Genomic DNA, 27,981 nt, shown 5'->3' on the forward strand with positions numbered 1-27,981 from the left:
CTTTAAGAATTTATCTGCATGGAGCATCATGCCTTTTAACATTGGTAAAGACTGTTTTATGTGAGGTCCCCAATGTTTCAAATAAACAAATCTCCTTCTAAATATTCTTTATGGCAATTAGCTCCTGATATGAGTTGTTGTCATGTGAAGGTTTTGCAGGGTATAGATCTGGATCTCTGCCAGTGGGATGAAAAAATAAGTTACTCCTGTAAACTGTGGTTCTCCAGTGTTAGTGTCTCTCGTGGATTCACATGCTTGGGTCATTCCCTGTCGTCGAAGTGGGACTCCCACTTTGATGACGGGGAATGATTCGGGCATGTGGGTCTGTGGGAGATACCCCAATACTGGAGAATCTATATGATAATCAGCCAATGGATCTGGTGGCGGTTGGACATAAGTGTCATCCCTAGCCCCATAGTCAGGATCTGTATGAGGAGAACCCTCTGGTGTAATGTCTAGTGGGTCTGAACTTGGTACTAAAGGTACTGGTTAAGCTAGAGAGGGCTAGTAGCCATGTCCAAGTTCTTTTTTTAAAGGAATTTTATATCCTCTGTCTTTTGAGCTAGGAATCTTCCTTTTTGAGGAGGATGATATCACAGGTTTTGTTGAAATATGTCCAGTGTCTGGATTAATATACATTTTCTTTTGTTTTGGATCTTGCTTTTCTTGCATGGTTTCCAGAATTGGCTCCCGAGTCTTTTGAGGTGCCTACATTTTCAATACCGAGCCAGATGTTTCCATTTTGTCCTTCGGAACCTAGGATTTAAGAGCCAAAGGTGTGGTATCTTAACTCAAGCTGGAAGACTGGACTTGAACTTTTGTTGCTGAGCCGAAGGGCGGAGAATTCGAAGCAGACACTCGGTGCCTATGATGGCCGGATGACAGTGGTGGCCCGGAAGCCATCTGTTTGGAGAAAGTGGGTTTGGCGGGCAACGGGGTTTTAATACTCAAGGCAACTTGACCAGCTGGAACATCCTGGTACTCCAGTTTGGAATCGGAGTCCCAGACTGAGAAGCCCTCTTTCTCTTCATACGCTTCAATTTCTTACTGTTCAATATCTTTTCCAAAGATATGGGGGGGTGTCCCCGATACTTTGCCGCTGCATTTCTCTTCGTCGAGCCAAATGGAACTGCAGGTCTTTTTAGAGCAAAATGAGCATCAGGCATCAGAGTGTTCTTCCTTGGGCTTCGCAGACAAACACAGGTTACAGATCTCTTGAAGGTCGGTGCGTGGGGATTTAGTGTGGCACTGTGGGTAGAATTGGAACGAAGGCCATTCCATCAGATTACTCAATTATGTTTTCCTTGAGTGGAAGTTAAGAGAAACAGGCTAGGCCCGAAGTCCGGGGTTGTAGTTTTCTCGATCCAACTAGGAATGTTTACCAATTTTTGATACACGGAGGATGGGAAACTCATTTGAAACAACTCCGGCGAGGGTACAGTGGATTTGCACCCAAGGGATCCTGAAGAATGGTCTTTAACAGGAGCACCGCAAACCACATCTAAACCCGTTGGCGGAAAAAAAACAATCTAACAATGAAGTCAATGCCCATGCGTACTATCACTGAAAGATGGAGTCACCTTATCTTGTGACTGGAAAATACTTCTTAGAAAAAAAACAACTTGCAAACATCCAGACCGAAACACTAGATGGCAGGAGTACACAAAGCATGTGTATCTACACCATATATGCTTCGTACATACTCTTCCCAAAAGTATCAAGCCTCTTGAATTCCCTAGGCCATGTGAGTGGTAAGGAATTTGCCAGCATTTACTTTGGACCTTGAAGCCTGCACCACCAGGCTCTCAGGTTTCAGGTGCTGGGTAAGGAAAGCTGGATCCCGAAGAGCGGTGTGGTGGCGAGGTGCAGTTGTCCTGTGCAATGGGGTGCCCGTGTACAGCTTGTCCGAAGCACCAAGCAGGAAATCAGAAAGGGGTTTATTTAAGGGCAGTGGGAGTTCTTTGTGGGATACATCCCACCCCAATCAACTTCCCCAGCTGAAATCAACAATGGATCGCACACCACTAGCCTCACCTCCGGATCGCCCCTAGGCACTCTGGTCTGTGTAGTGTGTGTGGTTTGAAGAGTTGAAACAAAGTTTGTAAGTGGTTCACCAAAGTTGGTGCAAGTAAGTACTTGTTGTTCCCAAGATATCTAGACCCGAGACATGGCCCGGGTTTCGGGATAGTTTCCCTCATCAGTAGAGAAAGTATTTGGGGTGGATGAGAAGGCCGCCAAGTAACGGTCACAGGCCTCGATGCCTCTCCGGCGCGCAGGTGCGTCTCCAAAAGTTCGTCAGCTTGGGGGCCCAGCTGAAGAACCTCTGTCTAGACATTGGTCTTGACTTCCAGGGAAGGCAGTTGGAGGTCAAGGACCTCAGCGCGGCACATCCTCATAAATAGCAAAGGAGGCCCCTTCTTCCATAGCCACACAGGGAGAAGAGAACAGGCCAGTAACTGATGAAATGTTCAGGCAACCTGCATCTGCCAGCTCTTCATATAACTTGTTGTCATTCACTTTTGGCTAAAGGGTCTTCATTGGGGAAGGTGGTATTCGGAGTAAATGTTAAATGTTGTATACTTGTAAAGCGCACAGCTGCCCCAGCAAAGGGGCGTCCCGGCGCTGTATACCGCTGGGGAACCCGTCCTGGCTTTCCCTGTGGGATGGTCCCTACTGGGAATCCCCAAGGTGGAGCCAGGCATCCCCGGCATTGGTGGGGCCATTGTGGAGATGAGGCAAGCTAATGCCCAGAGTTGCTGAGTGGGACCCCAGGTTAGAGTAGGCACCGAGGCGAGAATTGTCGAGTCCGCTGACCCTGGTCCACGACCCTGCCGCGTCGGGAATTGAACCCTGGTCCCGGGCCGACTTTTGCTCCCGGGTCTGCTGCCTCTAACCAATGAGCCACACCACTCCACAAGCTGTAGCTATAAGGATCCTGAGATCTATCCCGGAAAGGTTACTGGGGTCCAGTCGGCGCAGGCGTAAACATCGAACGATGCCAGTCCAGCTCAGTGTCATACCTCAGTGTATACCAATGGGCTGGGTGCCACAAGAGGCTCTGGGAACAGCATCATGGGGACGAACCTCTGTGAAGGTTGTGAATTTGAAACTGGGGTCGGGTCCCTCCGGCTACGGGAAATTCAGGGATGCATGGAGTTGACCCAGGCTCAAGTGCCATGGATGCAGTGCAGGAGCAGAACCTCAACTTATGGAGTCGTTCTCAAGCCTTATCCGAGGACTTGGACTGGTGCAGCGAGGTCGAAGAATGCTTTGACTTCTTGTGCGACTGCGGATTCATGGATCAACAGTTGGCACAGTTTCTACAGTCGTGGTCTGACTTCAGGCACCACAGATAAACCAAACAGGGGTCAGTCACACACATTTTCCTGTGACAGAACCCACAGGGTTTAAAACTCACTGGCTACCGCAGAGACATTCCTAGCACACTGGGAGCAGAATGCTAAATATCATACAATTTTTTTTTTAAAAGTGGTCAGAAAATTCCCTGGGTAGCTTTTCGGGATGCGCAATGTTGGTGCTGAATGAATGTCCACTCGCGGAGGTGGCGCCTACATAGGTACCGTACACGAAAAATACAAAATACAAACCTCTTTCCTTCTTCCATCACGCCAATTACCCTTCTCTATCCAAATACCTGAATAACATATCCACTACTCAAATTACTTCGTATTTTACTATACTCATTTTCAACACTAATCCTTTATGGGTTCCAGAGTGGCGTGCTACTTGCTAGAAAAGCGCTTCAACACCCATCATGGGCAAAAAACTGCTATATGAATGCAAACCTGTCTTCCCCTTTTATCCCTCCGCTATCCTTCTCACTCCAAATAACTGACTAATATCCACCACTGAAATGACTTCATATTTCACCATATTAAATTACCACTAATCCTTTATGGGCTTCCTGAATAGCATGCGTCAACAAGCGCTATATAAATACAACCCTTTTTCCTCCTCTATCCTTCTGCTATAATTCAAAATCCAAATAACTGACTAACATATCCACCACTTAAAATGTACTTGCATGTTTCACTATTCTAATTCAACACTAATCCTCTATGGGTCCCGAAAAAGCGCTTTGACGCCTAGTCAGGGGTAGTAAGCGCTGTATAAATGCAATTACAATACAATACAATTAAAATCACACTCCCATTTGCTCACCTATACAGTCATACACACACCACCTCACCTGTTCATACAGATACTAACACATACTTACTCTCTTATACAATCACTGCCACAAGCACACACTCATTCATACAGCCACTCTCATAATCAATCACTCTCACATTTAGTCATTTATATACTCCAACACTCACATTGAAACCAAGATGGCAGCTGGAGCTGGAGGTGCCTAAGGCAAACTCCGGGGCATGGGCCTGGGAGCTCTTTAATGTCCCTGATTGTGCCTGCCATCTAACCGCGCGTTTGCATGAATCCATCGGAGGACAGGAGGACATGAGGATCATGCAGGAAATTAATTGAAAACACAACACTCTACTTATGTGAGGATTCAACAGACATGCTGGGGAGTCTCAACTGGCCTCTGAGAGGATACTGCTGCTAACCGGAGGACCTTGTTGGTTTGTTGATTGTTGTCTGGCGGTCACTGACGCTTTTGTTTGGGCCACTTTATAAATCAAGAGTTGGATGTCCTGCGGCTCCTGCCTCGAGCTGCAGCTGGAAGAAGGCTGTCCCGCTGTTGCCATGTCATGCTCTCTACCGTAGCAGGAGAGCTCCCTGGTCTGCCAGCTTCCATCCGTGCAGCCAGAGGCTGCTGCTGGCATCCCCTGTCCATGCCCACCGCATACACAGGCAGTGTAATGGTGCAGCAGATGCGCCCCATACGGTATGGAGCTGTCCCGCGGTTCCCCTGCACCGCGCTTTATCTCGAAGGAGGTTGTAACGCTGTTTATACGCTGCGCTTTCTACCATGGCTGGAGAGCTTTCTGGTCTGCCGGCTTCCATCCTTGCTGCCCACGATGCTGTTGCTGACATTGCCGGTCCATGTCCACCACATACACAGGCAGTGTATTGGGGCAGCGGACGCGCTGCACTTTTGAAGGAGTCCACTGATCTGCTGGCTTCCACTCTAGCGGTCCCCAAGGCTGTTCACTGCATCACTGGCCCGCGTCCATCGATCTGGTGAAAGTACTGTGGTAAATAAATAAATAATACCCTATTTTTGAATGAATAAATGAATAACAGATAGCTCAATAAATAAGAGTCAAGATTCGAGGTAGTAGGAGTTTCGCAGGTTTATTACAGCATAAAGGACAGGAACAGGACAACCTGCATAGGAATAGGATGGCAGGGCCCAACAGCGCTGCCGGGGTCAGGATCGGGACAAGGGAATAACTTTTTAATAACAGTGCATGAGCATATATACATAACGCAAACACATAGCATTACATTGCAATAGGCGTAGCAGTGGGTGGAGCAATAGGCGTGATGCGTAGCAGTCGCGAAAGATAAGGGTGAAAATGGGTGTAACAGGGCGTATACATAGACATGTGATGCAAACGTAACAGAATATGTCATGAATGGGGCGGAAACCATGGAGGGGGCTACCTGAGGAGCCGGGACCTCTAACCTGATGGTGCGCGCAAACTGGCAATGACGTGTTTACTAGGAGAAGCTGGGGGCTTCGAACTCTGTGCTAGGAGCAGAGACTGAAGTCTAGAGAGTCAGGGCGACATGTACCTAAGCAGTATCTAGTATCTGATGTTTAGAGAACACGTTGATATAAACTAGAAGTCAGGAGGGAAAAGTTAACAGACTCTAAGACTGGAGCATGCATTATTCTACATGTAGTACGTGATGAAGAATATTAAATGACCATTAAATGCAGTATTTCTCTAACGTGGAGACGTGAAGGCTAGACAATGACGGGAACTATTGATACGATTCAGTAGCTTTAGGAATGCAGAGAAGGAGGACTGAACTGATAACTGGAATCATAACATATTCTTGGCAGACTCAGAGGCTGAGCCAGGGTGAGCCGGGCACTGCGAGGCAGGAAGTAAGTGAAAGGTCGAGGATACAGGTGGGGGCTGTATCGCTCCTCAGCGAGGCTTCAGGAGACAGGAGCTGAATCTGGTGTCCAGGCCCTTTTGAGGCCTAGAAACGGGGACTTTACAATGAAATAACGTGCACACTGAGAAACGTGGCAACGTAACTTTACATAGGCCTGATATTCGTAGTATTCACGAGAACTGGAAACTGGCATACTAGAGGTGGACACAACTATAATTGCGTCATTAATCAAACATGGGGAATAACATATGCATATCTAATCATGCACACATAACATATGATGGATGACACGTAGGGACACAGAACATGGCAAAATTTACTTTTCCACATTCCCTCCTTGTCACTACGTTTCCATCAGGAAACATCAATATTCATGATACCATCTATCATTTCATACAGTATCATTTGCTCGTCTCGAATTATCCTGGAACGGGATTTAGAACGGGGCTTGGGACTAGGAATACATGATGTAGCACAAATGCCGCAAATCGCAGGGCCACATTGTATACAGAGGCAGCAGCTGAATATGATCGCTACTGCAATACCTAGAAAGGACAAGACTTTCCATCCCCAGGCGGAAATTATATTCCAGAACCAACCGGACCATGTCCAGGTGCCTGGATCTTGGTGTAACAGATGGGCAATTTTATGGAGTCTGGTTATAGCTGAATAAACAGACGGCGCGTTATTTGGAATGAAAATGCAGCAACTAGATCCGATGACTCTACAGGCCCCGCCCCTATCGGCCAGTATGACGTCAAGGACGAGACGATTCTGTAAAACGACAAATCTCATAGCAGATTGCTCTTCAGTTAAGTTACCTAGAGCAGAGGCAGTCTCATTTATTACTGCTTCAAGGGTTCTGGTTAACCTACGGATCAGTTTACTATTCTGGATAGGTCCTATAAAGAAAAAGAAACCTCTGTTGAAATCTGTATACTGTTCTAAGGCAGTTTCAGTATAATCGACAATCGGGGACTCCCTTCTATGTCTAATGTGTACTAGATGTGTGTTTCTATGATAATCAGGTGGGGCTAGGAAAACTGGTGGCAGTAGGAAGGCAATGTAACAGGTTTCCTCCCAATCGAGGGGCAGACGAACATATGCAGTTTGACCACAAATGAAATAAGAATGACGTGAAGCTTTGAAAATAGATTTCCCACTGTCACTATACTTGACAATAGTAGTACAATCACTATGTCCTACGTGTACGGAACCATTATTTCGGACACATAATTCGCCTTTGACTGGTAGTACTGAAATAGCAGGTAAGTCTGGAGTAGTATCAGACTGAACATTCAGGACCATGAAATTCGAAGAATAGTTACCTAAATTATACACTTCATTTTCTAGATCTAACCCGGTTCTGTGGGGGAGACCTTGCTTGTCTGGAAAACATGTACTGTTAAGAAAAGACATATCTGTTGAGGACGACGTTAACGTGGACCATGCTCCACACGAACCATTATGTGAAAAAGGATAAGGAAAAAGTGGCAGAACTCCCTTCGGCATCTGGAAAGGGGGGAGTCGACCACACACCCAACAATTAGTGGCATTGCTGGTCTGATGTGAGTAATGTAACATGCGGATGAAAGAGTTATTTTTCATAGCGAGGCGGTAAGAGAGTTCATGAGGAGGCAGATCACTAAAGGTGTGCTCTACTGTAGCATTAGCAGACTTATTTACATGAAGAACTGGGAAATACAGGTAAAATGCATAACTGGTGCAGGAAATCATAACACTGAGAAATAATATGAAACATAGAAAAACGATACATCGGATTGAGTTTTGACTAACTCTCTCACTATGGGGGTCTATTTTATACATGTCAGAAACAGTCTAACCGTTTCACCTAGGGGAGGACTTAGACAATCAAACTGGCTGACTTATTTTACTAGACCGGAGTTTCAACTTATACTCCTGTTGCGGAGTTTTCTCTAACAGGGGAGGGTTTGTAGCAATGTCTTTTGCGGGACAGTCCTTGAGAACAATATTTTGGCAATCCTTCAAATCCTGGGAAAAAGAAACCTCTGTTGAAATCTGTATACTGTTCTAAGGCAGTTTCAGTATAATCGACAATCGGGGACTCCCTTCTATGTCTAATGTGTACTAGATGTGTGTTTCTATGATAATCAGGTGGGGCTAGGAAAACTGGTGGCAGTAGGAAGGCAATGTAACAGGTTCCCTCCCAATCGAGGGGCAGACGAACATATGCAGTTTGACCACAAATGAAATAAGAATGACGTGAAGCTTTGAAAATAGATTTCCCACTGTCACTATACTTGACAATAGTAGTACAATCACTATGTCCTACGTGTACGGAACCATTATTTCGGACACATAATTCGCCTTTGACTGGTAGTACTGAAATAGCAGGTAAGTCTGGAGTAGTATCAGACTGAACATTCAGGACCATGAAATTCGAAGAATAGTTACCTAAATTATACACTTCATTTTCTAGATCTAACCCGGTTCTGTGGGGGAGACCTTGCTTGTCTGGAAAACATGTACTGTTAAGAAAAGACATATCTGTTGAGGACGACGTTAACGTGGACCATGCTCCACACGAACCATTATGTGAAAAAGGATAAGGAAAAAGTGGCAGAACTCCCTTCGGCATCTGGAAAGGGGGGAGTCGACCACACACCCAACAATTAGTGGCATTGCTGGTCTGATGTGAGTAATGTAACATGCGGATGAAAGAGTTATTTTTCATAGCGAGGCGGTAAGAGAGTTCATGAGGAGGCAGATCACTAAACGTGTGCTCTACTGTAGCATTAGCAGACTTATTTACATGAAGAACTGGGAAATACAGGTAAAATGCATAACTGGTGCAGGAAATCATAACACTGAGAAATAATATGAAACATAGAAAAACGATACATCGGATTGAGTTTTGACTAACTCTCTCACTATGGGGGTCTATTTTATACATGTCAGAAACAGTCTAACCGTTTCACCTAGGGGAGGACTTAGACAATCAAACTGGCTGACTTATTTTACTAGACCGGAGTTTCAACTTATACTCCTGTTGCGGAGTTTTCTCTAACAGGGGAGGGTTTGTAGCAATGTCTTTTGCGGGACAGTCCTTGAGAACAATATTTTGGCAATCCTTCAAATCCTGGGAAATGTTCTTTGAGACGGGTTTCAGTCCATAAAACTTTTTTATATGTGAAAGGTGCACCCAGCCTTTGCGACCCTCCAACTTCACGGCTGTACGGGTGGCGAGGAGGACCTGTCGGGGCTCTTTCCAGCGTGGCTCCAGCGGACTTGAGCGGTCAAAATTCCGGACAAGGACCATGGATCCTGGAACGATTTCATGCGGTGCCACCTCGGTGTTGTCTGAAAATGCGGCGGCAACCTGTGAACGACAAGAGTTGAGGGCAGACATCAAGGAAGCTAGGTAATCTGTCAGCATATTACTTGAAACATCGGTAATACTTCGGGGTCTAGGAGTACCCCACATGTTAGGGGGCGGCCGAATACGACCTCATACGGGGACAGACCTGATCTGGAATGTGCGACCATGCGCATATAAAATAAAGCGACTGGCAGAGCTACTAGCCAGTCCACACTTTTCTCTTGACATACTTTGGCGATGCGGATTTTCAGAGTCTGGTTATGTCTCTCTACGAGACCGGCTGCTTCAGGATGGCGTACACAATGAAACTTCCACTGGTACCCTAACAAAAGGGAAACATGCTTCATTAACTCAGATGAGAATGGCTGGCCGTTGTCAGAATATACGACTCTAGGGAGTCCATAACGGGGGAAGAACTCACGAACCAGCTGCTTGGCAGTGGTCGCGGCTGTGTAATCTGGGACTGGATATGCTTCTGTCCACCTGGACAAAGCGCATACAACTACAAGGACATACTTGAAACCTCGACATCGCTCCATCTGAATATAATCCATCTGGAGGACTTCAAAAGGGTGGTCAGGAGGCTGGAATCCACCTTGTTCCACCGGGACACTTTTACCTGGATTAAACTGACAACATATCATACAGGTACGGACTTTCTGCTTGGCTGCAGCTCGTAAATGCTTGTTGAACCAGATGTTCTGGATACTGTCTAACATAGCTTTTTCTCCTAAATGTGCTGGACTATGTGCGGTATTAATAATGACTTGAACCATAGAGTCGGGGAGAAACCATGTGGCTCTACCCTTCGTTAACCATCCTTGATCTGTCTGGACCCCTCCTTGTTCGGACCATTTCTTGATTTCTTCGGGAGTAGCATGTAACTGGATATCTATGACATCTTGTGTAGGGTCCTTAACTGTCATACATGTAATCGGATCTGGAGTGTGTGTCTGTGTCGGATTAACTGGAATGTCTGGAGTCTGTGCTGTAAGCTTGGCTGTGCGATCTGCTAGATCGTTACCTTGAGAAATAATGTCAGTAACTTTCGTATGTGCTTTGCACTTCATGATAGCGATAGATGTCGGTAAATGTATTGCATCTAACAGAGCTTGAATAAGGAGACCATGCTGAATCTTGGTTCCATGAGAAGTCATGAAACCTCTCTCCTGCCAGAGCACTCCGAAGTCGTGTACAACTCCAAATGCGTAGCGTGAATCTGTGTAAACATTAACTTTCATTTTCTTGGCGTGTATGCAGGCTTGGGTCAGAGCAACTAGCTCTGCTGCTTGAGCGGACAGGGTGTCAATACGGTATGTTTCAATAACTTCGGTGTCAGTAGTCACTTCATACGCGGCGACTAGTTCTCCTGTACTTGTTCTCATGCATGAACCATCCACATAAAGTGTCAGGTCGGGGTCTGGTAACGGAATATCTGTCAGATCTTGTCTTGGCTTTGTCGTAATGTTAACTACTTCCACGCAGTCATGTGTGGCAAGATTCGAATTAACTGATGGTAACAGTGTAGCAGGATTGAGAACGTTGCAGCGTCTGATTTCTATGTGTGGCTGGAACAGTGTCAATTCATAACCTGTTAAACGTGCAATTGTCAAGTGCTGAGTTTGTGTTCGGTTTAAAAGAACTTCCACGGAATGTGGAACTTGTACTGACAAGGAGTGTCCTAAGACTATGGAATCACTTTGTCTGATAGCTAGGGCTGTGGCTGCAACTGACTTGAGGCACGCAGGCAGAGCCTGGGCTACAGGATCTAATGTGCTCAAAAAATAAGCACAGGGCTTGTATTGTCCTGCTTGATCTTGTGTGAGAACAGATAATGCTGTACCTTCCCGTTCTGTGACGAAAAGTGTAAAAGGCTTACTGTAGTTCGGTGTCGCTAGAACTGGAGCTTGGCATAGGGCTTTCTTTAACTCATTGAAACTAAGTGTATGTTCAGATGTCCAAGGGAGGACAGTCGATACGGCTGCCTCCTGTGTCGTTAACTGTATCAGCGGCTTGGCTAGAAATGCATACTGAGGAATCCATTGTCTGCAGTAAGAAGTAAGGCCGATAAAAGCACGTACCTCCTTCTGGGTCTTGGGCTGAGGAAGACTCGCTATTAACTGGATACGGTCTGGTGTCAACTGCCTACCCCTCTTGGACAGTAAGTGTCCTAAGTAGACCACTTGCTGGACACAGAATTGAAGCTTCGAAGGGGACACCTTGTGCCCCATCTCGGCTAGGAAATACAAGACTGTAAGGGATGCTCGCTCGCAAGCACGTTCAGAACGGGCTGTGATCAGGAGATCATCAACATACTGGAGCAGGGCAGTGTCAGTTGGCATGTGAATGTTGTCTAGTTGTCTCTTAAGTGCTTGACTGTAAATACTAGGACTTTCTGTGAAACCTTGAGGAGCTCGTGTGAACATATAGCTCCTTCCATTTAAACAAAATCCGAAAAGGAACTGGCTGTCTGGATGAATAGGGACACTGAAAAATGCGTTCTTGAGGTCGATTACAGTAAAGAACGTGGCTTCGGAATCAATGGCTGTCAATAGGGAAGAGATATCTGGAACGACTGGGTACTGAGGAATAATACATTTATTAAGTTCTCGTAGATCAATCACTAATCGATATACTGGGGGTGCATTTGGATCAGTACGTTTCATGACTGGAATGATCGGAGAATTGCATACATTGGAGTCAGTTTCTACAACCACTCCTTGAGCCATGAGCTCGTCAATAATTTTGGATAAGGCTGCTACAGCCTCAGGTGGCAATCTGTACTGTCTGATTCGTGGTAACACTACGCCTGGCTTGAGAGTCACACGATAGGGTGTGATTTGCATATAACCAACATCAGTTGGACCTTGCGCCCATAGATGCTGCGGAACATTAGACAATCTCGGATCAAAATCTCGTAACACATAGTGACCCTTAAAGTCACGCAGGAACAGACGTATTCCCTCTGGGGAACAGCATATAACTGCACCTAACTCTTTCAGTGTTTTAATGCCTAATAGGTTTTCTGGACATGACTTAGTAAGTAACAGATCAGTAGTACGGGACAATGGACCTACTTCTAGAGTAACTGGCTTTGATATTTCATTTACAATGGGTTTTCCTGAAAATCCAAGGGAAACATTTCTTGAGCCTGAGAGCGGAGCCCCTGGAACTTCGGCGTGACTTATAGTGGTCCTACTTGCCCCTGTATCAATCAAAAACTTTCTGTCTTTCCCTAATACTTGACTGTGAACATAGGGACCTTCTTGATCTACAGGTATCTCGATGAGAGGCAAGCCTACCTCCCTCTCTAGGCTGTTTCATGAATATGGCTGGTACTCTGGATACTCAGACTGTGCATACTGGTACATCTGCTGTGTGACGTGCTGTGTTGCAGCAATAGGCTGCGGTGCTGTAACTGTCTGTGGTGCATTCTGTGGCTGAGGAGTCTGTGAAACTTGTTCTTGTCTAGGCGGACGTGGTCTTTCTTTAGTCTTACCGGTAGCTATGTTATGTTTCAGAACTGCACACTCGTTTATAAAATGACCTGGCTGTTTACAATAATTGCAGTTCCCTTTAACGGGAGCTGCAGGATGACTGGCTTGATTTGGACCCCTCTTCTGACTGTCTTGAGGAACAGATTGTGCAACTAGTACTTTCATTTTCGTGTCTTTCATACGTTTTCTCTCGTGTTCTTGTTCTTCCCTGATCCTATTCTGGTGGTATTGGAGCATCTGCAACATCTGGGACGGGGTATTAGCTTGCCAGGTACTTTCGACTTTCAAAACTCGATTTTTAATTTGTGGACTTGAATTCTCGACTAATTTAGTAACAAAAAGGTGAGGGTATGACTCACTACTTGTCTTGAGGCCACTGTTGATGCTAAAACATTTCTCAAATCTAGAATAAAAATCACTAATGTCTTCGTCTTGTTTCTGTTTACAGGCTGAGATTGCATCCCAGTCTTCTTTTCTAGTTGTCAATAATCTAGGCAAAACTTGTATTAATAATTCCGGTAATTCTTTACATTTCGCTCCAAGACCGGTACCTGGTACTCGTGCCTTGTCTTCAGCTTCTAGAACTGCCCAATCGATCTTTTTCTCTCCCACCTCCCATTCTTTTTCCTTGAGCTTTTCATACACCCCTGCGGGCAACAGGACCTTTAACATTTTAATTATATCTGGGTACGTGTATTCTCCCATACGGAGCATGTCTTTTAATTCTCGATGGAACCCTGCTGGATCTTTATCATGACAGGGAATTAATTTCTTCATCTCTAGGAGTTCCATCTTTGTAATCGGAGTGTAAACAAACACTCGTTCTAGTTCGCCACCCGTTCCTCTAACTGGGTGGACTTCTCGTAACGGATTCTGTCTCTCTATGTAAAATGGTTTACTTTCTGGGGGTGAGACATGAACAAAATGCGGATTCAAAAACGTTCTATATTTGTGACGCTGTTCTAGAATGACACTAATTAAATCGGTACCTAAACCTTTCCATCTATACTGGAGTAACTCGTTCAGGATATCATGTAACGGGCCTGGATCAGAGTGTTGACCCTCATACAATGTAATGAGGTGCTGAATCATATACATACCCGCCAGTCGTTGCTCGGCTGGGGGCATTTTCAGAAACATTTGTGCCACTATTTCGTCTGGAAAAGTGGTAGAATCAGTAGTCCATCGGACTGCCGATCGGGCTAGTTCTTGTTCATGCATGGTACTTAACTCACTGTAACCGATTCGTGATTTCAGAATGTGATCGGTAGCTTGAAACACTTGTTCTAGAGAACCTTGTTCTGGTGCTGGATGATGGAAAATAGACTTGTGTTCTGGGCGTAAATGGCGATCTGGAAATCTAGATTTTCCTACATACGCTATTCTGTCGGGATTCTCGTCCTCAACCTCTTCCGGATCAGAGTTACTTTCTTTCTCGCTTACTTGTGCTGCTTTACGTTGTTCGTGTATTCTTATTATTTCTTTACGAATTTTCTTGTACATACTCTCCATAGCACCGACGGTCTTGTGCTTACCCTCGGCTATATTATCACTCCACCTTGTCAGGGTTTTCATTTCAGCCGGATCTTTAGACGGGTAATCTTGTTCTCTTATTAGACAATTGATCAGAAACTTTAATATCATGAGCTGGGTCTCAGCTTTCCTTTGAGACATGGCCTTGCCAATGCTTTCTGGATCATCCCCTGTACGGATGAAACGATATATTCTGTCTAGATCTTCTTTCATATTCGGTAAGGTGACTAGATACTCGGTCACCTTTCTTACGCGGAATGAATATAAAACCATATTATCCTCGCCTGGGACTGGATCATAGCCGCATTCGGCAAGGGATTTTCTTATTTCTGCTATAGTCTGATGTCTGGGCGTACGCTGTGACGCTTGTATATGTAATTCGGCTGTCGTTAAACGCTTGTGTGGCGGCGGGGTTTGAGGAGTACCTCCCCCTGCGGCCCCTAAACTAGAGTCGTCGACTGATCCTCTTCGTACTAGTGTGGCAGGAAATTGAAATGCGGGCTGAACTGGTATGGCGGGTTGGACCTGGGGGACCGTAGCAGGTACTGCAAGGGGTACCCCGGTGTCTGGAGGAGCTGGAAGTGCCTGGTTTACAGGGACTGGCGGAGCGCGAACAGGATTTGCATATTCTGGGACTGTGTCGTCCAAATAGGACGAAATAAAAATATCAGCTGCGGTCTGTTTGTGATGTAGCTTGGTCGGAACTAATGGTGGCGGGAAATTACTGGATGCCTCTGGGGTCGCTTTTGGCAAGCCCTCGGCAAGGAGAGGATACATACCCCTAATAAGAGCATGCCTCTGTCTGTCTGACTGTTCGGCTTTAACTTGTTCACCTATCTCGATTAGTTCTTTTTCTTGTGCTCGTTCTAAGGATTCTCTACTTAATTCTGACTTTCTGATTTCTTTTTTCGGTTCTTTTATGAGCTTCTTTGCGCCATAACTCGATGGCATCTTTCTGTGACTGTCTGGCTTTCTTTTTCCATAATGCCTCTTCTACTCGCATAATGCACTCGGCATCCCATGTACCCGATACGGGCCATCTATACTTTTCTTCTAACTGTCTGGTATACTCTACCCATAAATCTAGATATAATATGGCACTTATGCCATGCTTCTGATACATAAAATGACCTGGACTGTCCCTAGGCGGAACTGGAACTGCTGCTTCCAGCAGACCCTTTCTAGTTTTTAACTGACGTAACTTAGAAAACAAGGGCATGACTGGACTGTAATCTAGACACAATACAATACACAATGAACACGATACTTATTCCCCATTCATACCACGACATTAAAATACATGAAGAACATTTAAAAATAACAGTTCGAACAGAATACTACCTGGAATACGGAACACAGAATACATGAATTTTCTCGAGAACAGAACTGACTGGAACAGAAACTAGATGCACTGCTGAAACAGTACGAAACTTACCGGTCTCATAAAGAGACACGTCAGGACCTGCATCCACCGAAGTGGACACTTCGTTTGTGGGACTGTGTACCACCAACCCACGGACCAGAGTCAATTAGATTGACCCTGTCTAGATACTACCCCAGTAACGGTACTCACCGGGCAGCAAGAACGGAAGGCCTCAGACTGGACTGGACTGCTTCGACGTCGGACAGACGAACTTCGGACTTCTGTTACGGGTGGGCCTCCGGATACCTCGGACCTTGGACTCTCGGCTTGGGCTCTGGTCGGGACTCGCCGCGTTCCTCCACCGTCTCGTCTGGATGCTGGACCGCCTCCTCCGTCTCCTCCGTGGGCCTGAGGGATACTTGAAGCAGAAATATCTGCCGGTGCGCAGAAGAGTTCCGTCACGACTGCAGAGGGTCAGGGGGTCGGCGTGGCTTCACCGACGCGTGGGGAAAGGGCAAGTCCCTGTTCGGGCGCCATTATGTGGTAAATAAATAAATAATACCCTATTTTTGAATGAATAAATGAATAACAGATAGCTCAATAAATAAGAGTCAAGATTCGAGGTAGTAGGAGTTTCGCAGGTTTATTACAGCATAAAGGACAGGAACAGGACAACCTGCATAGGAATAGGATGGCAGGGCCCAACAGCGCTGCCGGGGTCAGGATCAGGACAAGGGAATAACTTTTTAATAACAGTGCATGAGCATATATACATAACGCAAACACATAGCATTACATTGCAATAGGCGTAGCAGTGGGTGGAGCAATAGGCGTGATGCGTAGCAGTCGCGAAAGATAAGGGTGAAAATGGGTGTAACAGGGCGTATACATAGACATGTGATGCAAACGTAACAGAATATGTCATGAATGGGGCGGAAACCATGGAGGGGGCTACCTGAGGAGCCGGGACCTCTAACCTGATGGTGCGCGCAAACTGGCAATGACGTGTTTACTAGGAGAAGCTGGGGGCTTCGAACTCTGTGCTAGGAGCAGAGACTGAAGTCTAGAGAGTCAGGGCGACATGTACCTAAGCAGTATCTAGTATCTGATGTTTAGAGAACACGTTGATATAAACTAGAAGTCAGGAGGGAAAAGTTAACAGACTCTAAGACTGGAGCATGCATTATTCTACATGTAGTACGTGATGAAGAATATTAAATGACCATTAAATGCAGTATTTCTCTAACGTGGAGACGTGAAGGCTAGACAATGACGGGAACTATTGATACGATTCAGTAGCTTTAGGAATGCAGAGAAGGAGGACTGAACTGATAACTGGAATCATAACATATTCTTGGCAGACTCAGAGGCTGAGCCAGGGTGAGCCGGGCACTGCGAGGCAGGAAGTAAGTGAAAGGTCGAGGATACAGGTGGGGGCTGTATCGCTCCTCAGCGAGGCTTCAGGAGACAGGAGCTGAATCTGGTGTCCAGGCCCTTTTGAGGCCTAGAAACGGGGACTTTACAATGAAATAACGTGCACACTGAGAAACGTGGCAACGTAACTTTACATAGGCCTGATATTCGTAGTATTCACGAGAACTGGAAACTGGCATACTAGAGGTGGACACAACTATAATTGCGTCAATAATCAAACATGGGGAATAACATATGCATATCTAATCATGCACACATAACATATGATGGATGACACGTAGGGACACAGAACATGGCAAAATTTACTTTTCCACAGTACAATGACGGACAGATTGCCCCAGGCCGCCTAGGATGGGCGCTGGTCATGGTCGGGTCCCCAGTACTCCGGTTGGGGCGGAGGGACCTGTCTGATGAACTCGGCTTACTCCCCTTGCCCAGTCCCTCCACTGACCTGGTGGCTGATCTCTCTGCCAGGAACAATTCCACTACTGGTGAGTAGAAGCTGCAGGTGAGGTCAGCTGGGGCCTACTCACTGACATCTAACGGAGACATGGGAGAGTGCCGGTCTCTCTTCATGGAGGGGGCTCTATGGATCGGGCCATCTACCATTTTGGGGATTCCTCTCCCCTTCCACACAGGAGAGCACCATGGTAAAATGGAGTCTCACCTACGGTAATTGAAACTGTGGTAGGACTACTCTGATACCATCCAGACTGCTATTGTTAATTGGGCATCCATCTTGTATTGGCTAACGAGCTGCACCTTGTAATGGTTAATGGGCGATCGGAAGGGAACCTTCCTCATGTGATCTGATAATAGAGACTGTGATAGGACTACTCTGATATCATCCAGATTGATATGGTTAATGGGGTGGCCATCTTGTAACGGCTAAGGAATTTCACATGTCTGGTTATCGTGCGATCCGAAGGGAACCTTCTACAGGTGTTCGTGTACTGCTGTTGGGACAATTGGGAGCTTCTCTCTTTGCTACTTTGCTGCATTGTTCGCACTCATCTCTTTAAGCTGGGTGCGGGGGTAACTACGCCTACCGACATCTTCACCTACGCTGAGCACCTCTATCTCTCTTTATCATGGATACCACCCCACTGAGGTCACCTGATTCCAAGCTGCTGCCACTGGGCCTCAATGCTTTTACAATCAAATACCCACCTAACCTAACAAAAAATGCATCTAAATGGCTCAATAACAGAATTCTTAAAGCCTATCCAGAACTCTTAATCTCTGACCCCTACTTCTGCCTGAAAAAGAGTCCCACAATGAATGATCTCATGGTCTCAGGCTTGTGGTAATCCCCTCCCCCACCTTCAAAGTGGATGCTACCATAACCATATACTGTTACAAAACACTAGGGAACCCAATATGCAATTGGTCAGGGACCTTGGGTACATTATTATTTCTAAAGACAACGATCCCTAGACAATTTAGATAGAGTATAAATTAATATAGACCCAATCAGTGCTATATTATCTGCCCTGCCGGACAGTTTTTAATATACAATAAACTCGTAAGGCAAGAATAGGCGAAAAATTCAAGCGGGACACAACCTTCGTCCTACTGACATAGACATACAAAACAACATTAAGGGAAGGGTTTCAGGCAACAAAAACGTGTCTGCATACACATTAAATATTGATACAGCAGACGGAATATTGTTAGCACACCATTACAAATTCAACCTTGCAATTTTGTCAATGTGTATGGTGTACAATTTGTCGATGATGTTTCGATCCCTATTTAAATCACTGGGTTCATCTTCAGGATATTTAGGGTGACATGCCTGTATGCAATTACTCCAGAGCTGTTTATGCCACGGGCAGGGGCGGTGCGTCCATGGGGATGCTGGGGCGTTGCCCCACTAGTCACATCCCCCTAAATTCGTGCAAGGGAAGCAAATGGACAACTGCTCCACTCTCGCGCTGTTGGCACACACGCGCACGGCAATCGGCCGCTGAAGGGGATGGGGTGGGGCAGGGCGGAGCTGCGACAGCACTCATGACAGTTTGAGTGACAGACTGTCTGACAGTGGCGAGTGCGCATGTTCGGGTATGGGCTGGTCATTATGACCAGCCCGAACATGCGCACTGTCAGCCACTACCTTACTCAGTAGGCGAGGGAGAGAGGCAGGCCCGGACTGGCCGTTGCGGGCACCGGGCAATTCCCCGGTCGGCAGCAAGGGTGGGGGCCGTTTTTGGCCCCCTGGGGGCCGTTTTTGTGACAGGGCCGTTTTTGCAGCAAAGCTGCAAAATCGGCCCTGTAACAAATTCGGCGGAAAAGCGGCCCTGGTAAAGAGCTTGGTGGCATCCCCCCTCTCCCCCAGGGGGAGGAGGGGGGCCGGCCGAGCACTTTGCCAGGGCCGGTTTTGGTTCCCAGTCCGGCCCTGGAGAGAGGGGAGAACCGTAGAGGCCGTCGCAGCCCCCGGTCTCCTGGGGGCTGGCCGTATCTGTGCCCTAGCCAATCCTGGCGCTGCAGCGCCTGGATTGGCTGCGACTGCGAGTGAGACACCGGCCGCGCAGTCTGAAGTTGTTCCTGCTCCGGACCGGCCTAGACCTGTTCCTGCAATCCTGCCCTGGAGTCCAGACCAGCCTTGGAACTGGACGCAGACAGAGGCAGCGCGGGATCAGGTATTTTTTTTTTTTTTATGTTAACCCCCACACCGAGAATTGCGAGCCGTGACTTTTCCTTAAAAAAAAAAAGATACTCTTGAACCTAATAAAATGATCCCAAATGCATGACGCTTCGCCTTGTTTACCTCTGCCAAGCTCTATAGCAATACAGTGACTACTGAAAACTCGGAGGCTTAGATGAATCTAACTAATGAAGTCATGTATCTGCCAGCAACGTTAATGACGTAGTACTAGGAACAGAGAGGGGTCACTGACACTGCCTGGTGCCTGAGAGTTCAGGGATTGTCCGTAACCAATTTGCGAAACGAAAGCAAACAAATGTCTGCCCGTGTTTTCAAGGAATTTAAGCACGGTGTTATCCTTGTCTCCACACGACGCATAGAAACAGTGTATTTCACATGCTGGCCCTCTAGTCATAGCTTCATATGAACAACAGGATCTCGTGTCGACGTTTGGATTCTCAGCAGACTGCCTTGGCTTTTTATTGTGTCTTCCCTGTGCCTGTGTTTCCACAGCAGCAGAGAGTAGAACGTGGTGCAAGAGTGAATGAAGCTAGCGTCCACAAGATTGCTGCAGGTCACTGTGTGGAAATGGAAAACCGAACAGTTTGGTGGACTTCACAATTTCTTAATATGTTTGTATGCTTCATTCGAAATGTTTACATATATATTAATATTGGAGCTACTCCTCGGTTTCTGGGCTAGGCCAGTGATGACAAAGGGAGTTAACAAATTATAACAAGAGGGGGAGAGAGAGAGTCAGTGGATTCAGTCTCTCGAGTCATATGAATAAACAAAGTGGAATCCACTCAGAGTGATAGTGATCCCTAGAGTGATGGGGAACACACAGTGTTGTTTAAATGCCCCTCACACACCAACAGGCCCCTTGGTGTCATGCTTCATCATCGGGGCCTTCGCACCCCTCTACGGGATGCGGCGTGCTACGACTCGCGAATACGCAGGAGCACTTGAAGTGGACTATGTGTGGGGGTGTGTGTATATTACAAAAGTGTGAGTGAGGTGAGGTGAACAAAAAGTGAAAGGTTAAAAAATACCTGGCACGTGGGAGAAAAAAATACACTTTATTTAAATCCCCGGCTGGTATTATTAAAAAACAAGTGCAGGGCGTGGTTTGAATAGATACATATTAGGGTATCCAGACCACTGTATCAAAATGTCAACATGTTTCGGAGGTCACAGCCCCCTTCTTCAGGACAAGGGTTAATGCACTTACCCTCCCCTTACTCACATGTAAAATATAAAAGTGTTTTAAAAAAATTATTTTTTTACCACAATGTGTAATGTTCCTAACAATGTTTTTATGTTAGTGAATGTCGTTGCGCCCAATTGGCGTAAGAACTTAGAGTTCCCAACTACAGGACTTCATGAGCCTAAGCCTGCTTCATCGGAGCCGCGTTGAGGGAAGGCAGGCGATTAGCTGTTGCAGTAACCGTTGTTTCTGATTAGAAAGGAAGGATTCCCCAATATACGCTTAGGCTCATGAAGTCCTGTAGTTGGGAACTCTAAGTTCTTACGCCAATTGGGCGCAACGACATTCACTAACATAAAAACATTGTTAGGAACATTACACATTGTGGTAAAAAAATAATTTTTTTAAAACACTTTTATATTTTACATGTGAGTAAGTGGAGGGTAAGTGCATTAACCCTTGTCCTGAAGAAGGGGGCTGTGACCTCCGAAACATGTTGACATTTTGATACAGTGGTCTGGATACCCTAATATGTATCTATTCAAACCACGCCCTGCACTTGTTTTTTAATAATACCAGCCGGGGATTTAAATAAAGTTTATTTTTTTCTCCCACGTGCCAGGTATTTTTTAACCTTTCACTTTTTGTTCACCTCACCTCACTCACACTTTTGTAATATACACACACCCCCACACATAGTCCACTTCAAGTGCTCCTGCGTATTCGCGAGTCGTAGCACGCCGCATCCCGTAGAGGGGTGCGAAGGCCCCGATGATGAAGCATGACACCAAGGGGCCTGTTGGTGTGTGAGGGGCATTTAAACAACACTGTGTGTTCCCCATCACTCTAGGGATCACTATCACTCTGAGTCGACAAAGGGAGTTATACATTCAGCAGTTGATCCAGGCACACAGTGGTGATGGAGGTCAGGACTCCAGGGGCCTTATTTATGAAGGCCTTGCGCCGCCGGGGCGTCACTTTTAAAATGGGAAAAAGTGACGCACCGGCGGCGCAAGGCCTTCATAAATAAGGCCCAGGCTTAAATCACCGTTCTCCAGTGTCCAATTTATCCGCTAGATACTGATCTGCTGTTTGTACTCCACAATATACACAGGCCCTGGGTTTACTATATATTTGCTACTTGCTAGGGTACCTGTACCAACTTTCACAAGAAAACAATATTTTGTGCTGAAAGTTAATGCAAGTGCAGTGAAAAAATTGCTATTGAAGGTGGAGCACTATACCCCCACGTTACCTAAGCAAAGGGGGGGGGGGGCGAGGGTAGGAGTTGCGCTAACACGCATAGGTCTTCAAGGAAAGCTATGTGTACTAGAAAAGCATGACCTATGGGGTGAAATTATTTTCCCAAATCCACCCTGGTGCAAGCAAGGGGAAAGCAGAATATCGTGTGTCAATTTTCTGTGTAATTCATGTAAATATTTCATTGTTTACGCAGCTTAACCCTGGGTGGTGTTCCTCGCTTTGACATTAGAACTGAAGAGTGTAACTCAAGTGTCACTCTCATGCAAGCCACCACTGGCTATTCATTTGCGCCATAGGGAAATGCTTAGGTTGTGAATGTGTAATAGTCACTCACACCTGCCTTCGAAATTATGAACAGGTGGCAGTTGAGAGATCTCGTAGCAGATGCAATACGTTGTATTTGGGATCAAATATGAATGCAACACAGCACGTGCATCTTTGTTAATGAGACATCCAATTACAAACTAGAACACCAGTGTCCTACCCAACAGTAAAAGAGGATGTGGCGCTATGTCTAGAGCTGCCAGCGATGGAGCAGCTCTATGGTTCATTCGAGTCTCGGCGTCGGGTCATCATCCTGTGATTCTGGCCAACTCACTTTATCTAATTTCTGGTTGCTTGCTGTGTATGTAGTGGGAGAATGGGATTGTGGTACTGCTATCAACCATCTGTATTCTGAACATGTTTTGAACTCTTCCCTTTGTGATGGTCCACAGGCCGATGGCACCCAGGCCTGACTGGGGCGCTTATGGCTAGTGTGGGGGCAGGCAGCGCAGCAGCAATCACGGACACATCAGCCAGTAGTCTGGTCGGAAGTGACACCTCGAGCGGTCGCCACCCCATTTATTAACTCCCCGCAGGCCTCGTCTGGCCTGCGGATGTAGGGATGCGTGTTACCCCAACAACTAGACTGCAATTATTACATCCCTATCCAACTTAGTACTTTTGAATGTTCTTTAAGTCCACACACATTGATGCCCTCGGACGCCCGGGGTCTTATGAACAGGCATAGTCTCTCAGTCTCTGGCTCGGGCGTGGATTTTGCCGCAGATGGAATCGTTGTGAGCCGGTGCGCCCCTCTCGGCTGGACAAATCCGGACTTCCCAGGCCTGTCTCGAGAGGAGGAGAGGGACAGGTGTCTTGAGTTTCACCGGACGGGACGGCGGTAGGCGCCTCGGCTTCATCTTCAGCTTCGTCCGTGGTTCGCGCTGTCGGTTGGTGGATGACGGTCTCCGCGTGATATTCTGGCGGGACTTCCTTGAACCACGACGCATTCCGGGATACTTCCTCCATCCCCTTTCGAGCGGTTATCATTGAGCCATGGGTTGCTGTTACTGTCCAGATGCCAGGCTCATAACGCGTCTGGAATTTTCCTCCTTGGCGTCGGTTTCGCAGGATGACCGTCGCCCCAGGCCTGAGTCGTCTGGGGGTGGCTTGGCGGCATCTGCTCGCCTCTTGGTTCTGCCGCGGTCTTCGTCTGTGTCAAGGGGGAGTGACGACCATTCCGGTGTGATTGGTAGGAGATCTCGCCGGGTCCTTGGAGCATCAGAGCCCACGGGCTCTGTTGGGTCGTGCAATGGGGGGTGCTCCGGTATTCCCTCAGGAACTCGTACAGCCGGTGTTCTGGGTCCGCTTGTTCCACTGTGGATATTCTGAACATCTTGTTTAACGTACGCATGAATCTTTCTACATCCCCGTTTGCCTGGGGCCATTGAGGGGTGATGCGTCGATGAGTGATCCCACATTGCTGGAGGAATGCGGCGAATTCTGCTCCTTGGAATGGGGGACCGTTGTCACTGCAGACTTCTTGCGGGAATCCAAACATCGCAAATGTCTTTTGTAGGACAGGCCCTACGTGGACGAACGCTGTCAACGTAATTGGCTCGACCACGGGTATTTCGAGTAGGCGTCCACAATGACAAGTGTGTGTCGACCCCCTGGGAAGCTACCGAAGTCTATGCTGATCTTTGACCATGGTACGGTGCAGGCTTCTTCGGTGATGACCGGTAGGGGCTTCTTCGGACCTCCAGTCATTTGGCAAGGCAGGCACTGCCTGACACACTCCTTCACCATTTCTTCCAACTCCAGCAACCATACTTTTTCTCTCATTCGCGACTTCATTTTGACAACGCCTTGATGTCCTCCGTGAGCTAATTGGATAGCTCGCTGCTTGAGGCTTTGCGGGATCACTAGCCGATGTCCTCCATCAGGACGCCGTCTCCTTTGGCGCTCAGCTCGTGACGAACCCGCCACATCTTCGTGAGCAGCTCCCGATCTTACGGGGTCCAGCCATTTGCTTGTCGCAGGTAGTCAGTCCAGGAACCCTCTTGTACCACTCTGACGGTCTTGGCGTAGACCGCGTCGGTGGCTGCCGCTTCCTTCACCTCCTCTAGAGACATGCGTTCGGGGCACGAGGTGAGGGCTACCCAGTGTGCGAACTCTTCGCAGCCATCGTCTTCGTCGCGGTGGTCCGCTGGAGCCGGGTGTCTTGAGAGGAAATCGGCCGGGCTCTTGGATCCTGGGCGGTATGTAACTTCAATTTCATAGGGTTGTAGTTGGATGGCCCATCGTTCGATTCGTGGTGGTTGATGGGGTGCCGTCCCCTTGAAAAGCGGAACCAGTGGCTGGTGGTCTGTAACCATGGTGAATGGTTGTCCTCTCAGGTAGAGGTGGAAATGTTTACAGGCCCACTTGATGGCGAGCGCCTCGCGTTCTATCTGTGCATATCTGGCTTCTGTCGGGGTGAGGGCCTTGCTGGCGAACGCTAGTGCGGCCCACTGGCCTGGTGTCTGCTCTTGTGTTAGTACCGCGCCTAGCCCGACGGGGCTCGCGTCCACCAGTACTTCCGTCGGTTTGGCCGGGTCAAAATATGCTAGTGTAGCATTTTCTAGTGCATCCTTGATACTTTGGAAGGCCTCTTCTTCTTTCGGCCCCCACTGCCAGGCAGTGTCCGTCTTGGTGAGGGCTCGAAGCGGTTAACTCCGGGTGGCGAGTCCGGGTATGAACCGCCCACAGTATGTAGCCATACCCAGGAAGCTTCGCACCTCCATTGACGTGGTCGGGGCAGGGGTGTTTTTGATCGCCTGTGACTTCCATGGGTCGACTTGGATGCCAACTTCGTTAAGCACGTACCCGAAGAATTCCAGGGAGGGTTGGAAGAACTGGCACTTGTCCCGATGGAGTGTCGCCCCATAGGCATTGAGGCGTTTCAGGGTTTCGCGGAGGTGTTTGTGGTGATCCGCGGCGGTGGCAGAGTGGATGAGTATATCGTCACTCACGTTGAGTACTCCGGGCAACCCTGACAGTAGTTCCCTGATGGTATTCTGGAACACTTCTGCCGCGGAGGATATGCCAAAGTTCAACCTCTTGTACCTTCGGAGACCCAGGTGTGTGCTGTAGGTCATGATAAAACGTCTCTCCTCCGCCAGGGGTAGTTGATGGTACCCAGCATTCAGGTCGATCTTCGAGAACCATTTGGATCTGTTGACATCTGCGATAATGTCATCCATCGTGGGTGTTATATGGCGTTCTCTTTTTATTGCCTGGTTGGGTAGGCGCATATCTATGCAGAGACGAATAGCTCCTGGCTGTTTGGGCTTCTCCGCGATGACCATCGGGGATACCCACGGGGTGGGTCCAGATACCTTCTCGATGACACCTTGCTCTTCTAATTTTTCCAGTTCCTGTTCAACAAGTGGTCGCAGGTGAAAAGGGATCCGACGATGTCGGAGGGCGACTGGTTTGACTGACTGGTCTATGTGTAGTTTGATGGGCTCGCACTTTTTGCAGCCTGGACCTTTGAATAGTCTGGGAAACTGTGCTAGGAGTTATTCTACCTGATGTGTTCTGATCCTTCTGGAAAACGCAATCAGCTTCAGGTCTTCGGCCGTGTGACTGCTCAGGAGGGTATCGGCCTCTCTGTCCATTACGTGGATGGTGGCAGTTACCTCGAGGTCGTCCGCTTTGATTGGCACCAACATCTTTCCTTTTAGTGGCAGGGGTGTGTCTGACCTGTAGACATATATCCTGGTCTTGGACGGGACTACTGGCGGGCGAGGGCGTAGCTTACGGTACTGCTGTAGGCCCATGACGTTGACTGTGGCCCCAGTGTCGATGACTGCCTTGACATTTGTTCCGGCTACCTGGACTACGCATGCCGGCTGGGGTCTGCGTCATTGTTTCAGTTCTTTCGCAAACGACACTATGTACGCCTCCTCGTCATCGTCGTCTGACGAGTCTTCGACTGTTGGCAAGTACCTCATGGGTTTCTTTGGCGCGTCCCCCGGTATTTCAGTGTCTGTGATCGATAGTTGTCAGACTGCTCTCGCCGGTGGTCTCTGCCCACGGAAGTTCCTGGCATTGTTGCGCCATCTGCATACAGCCGCAAAATGGTTGGGGATGCCACAGTTTGTGCAGGTCTTCCCTTGGGCTGGGCAATCCTTTGCCGCATGAGGTTCGTGGCCACAGTACCCACATTTCGTCCTGGGTGTCTCCGCTCTGGACCTTCGGAATTGGTCGCTTCTTTATTTCGTTCACACGGCATCCGCCCTCTCTGTCTTGATGGCTTCCACTTTCCCTTGGGGCTTGGTCAGCGCCTGGTACATGGCAGTGGCTCTCGCATCTGATAGGTCGTGCGATCTGGCGAGTATCAGGATGTCCTCCAATGTGATTCCTGGTTTCCGTAGTATGAGGCCACGAAGCGTCTTGTCACGGCATCCTTGGATGAGTTGCCTCCTAATCGCCTGTGGCTGGTCTATGTCTGTGCACGTGCTGGCTAGTTCTCTGACGCGGGCGTAGAAGGTGTCCGTGGTTTCTCCTTCCCTCTGGCGTGCCTGACCTAGCTTGAAGACTTCAAAATCTGGGTTTAACTGTTGGTCAAAATGGTTATTGAGCACAGTTACGGCTGCATCGTAGTCATCTGCTGGTCCAGTGTTAGGGAGATGTTTAAACACCTTGAATATTTCGTCCCCAGCATAGTGAAGGAGGAGGGACCTTTTGACCGTAGTATCCGTTTCTCTAGTCGCGCTGAAGTAATTGTCCACCCGTTCTATCCAGATTTTCCATCTGGGGGCCGCCGTTGCAGGGTTTTCCAGCTCGCTGAAGGGGGGCAGGACCCCTGACGCTGCGTGCTGAAAGGGAATGCGGACCGTCGTGGCGGCCTCGTCGTCTACCATGTCGGCTGGTTGTGGCGTGGTCTGATCAGCAGTACTGTCTCTCTGGGTGAGCCTTGTGCCGTGGGGGGCGTGGCTTCAGCGTTCACACTCGTTCGGGCAAACCTGGCGTTAGAGGGACCTATCCTTCCACCCCCTCTCCTTACTGTATGCCGGTCTTCGGCACGGCTTGTTTCCTCCTTTTCTCCCCTTTTTCAATTTAACGTCGTGACGGTGGCGTGGTCACTCCGGGCTCTCTCAGGCATTGACGCGGGGTGGAGAGGCGTCCGGGCAGAAGCAGTCTGGGGCCTCCAGGTGCGTGGGCTATGGGAACCCTCAGTGGGGCAGTTACAGTCCACCAAACCTTTCAGGGTGTCACCACAGCCTTGAAACAGGTGTTTTTGGACCTCATGCGAAATGAGTGAGGTTTGGCACCATCTTCCGCGACTCACGCAAGATTCGTGGGACT

Source organism: Lissotriton helveticus, chromosome 6 (genome assembly GCF_964261635.1).
Source record: "Lissotriton helveticus chromosome 6, aLisHel1.1, whole genome shotgun sequence".
NCBI classification, from domain to species: Eukaryota; Metazoa; Chordata; class Amphibia; order Caudata; family Salamandridae; genus Lissotriton; species Lissotriton helveticus.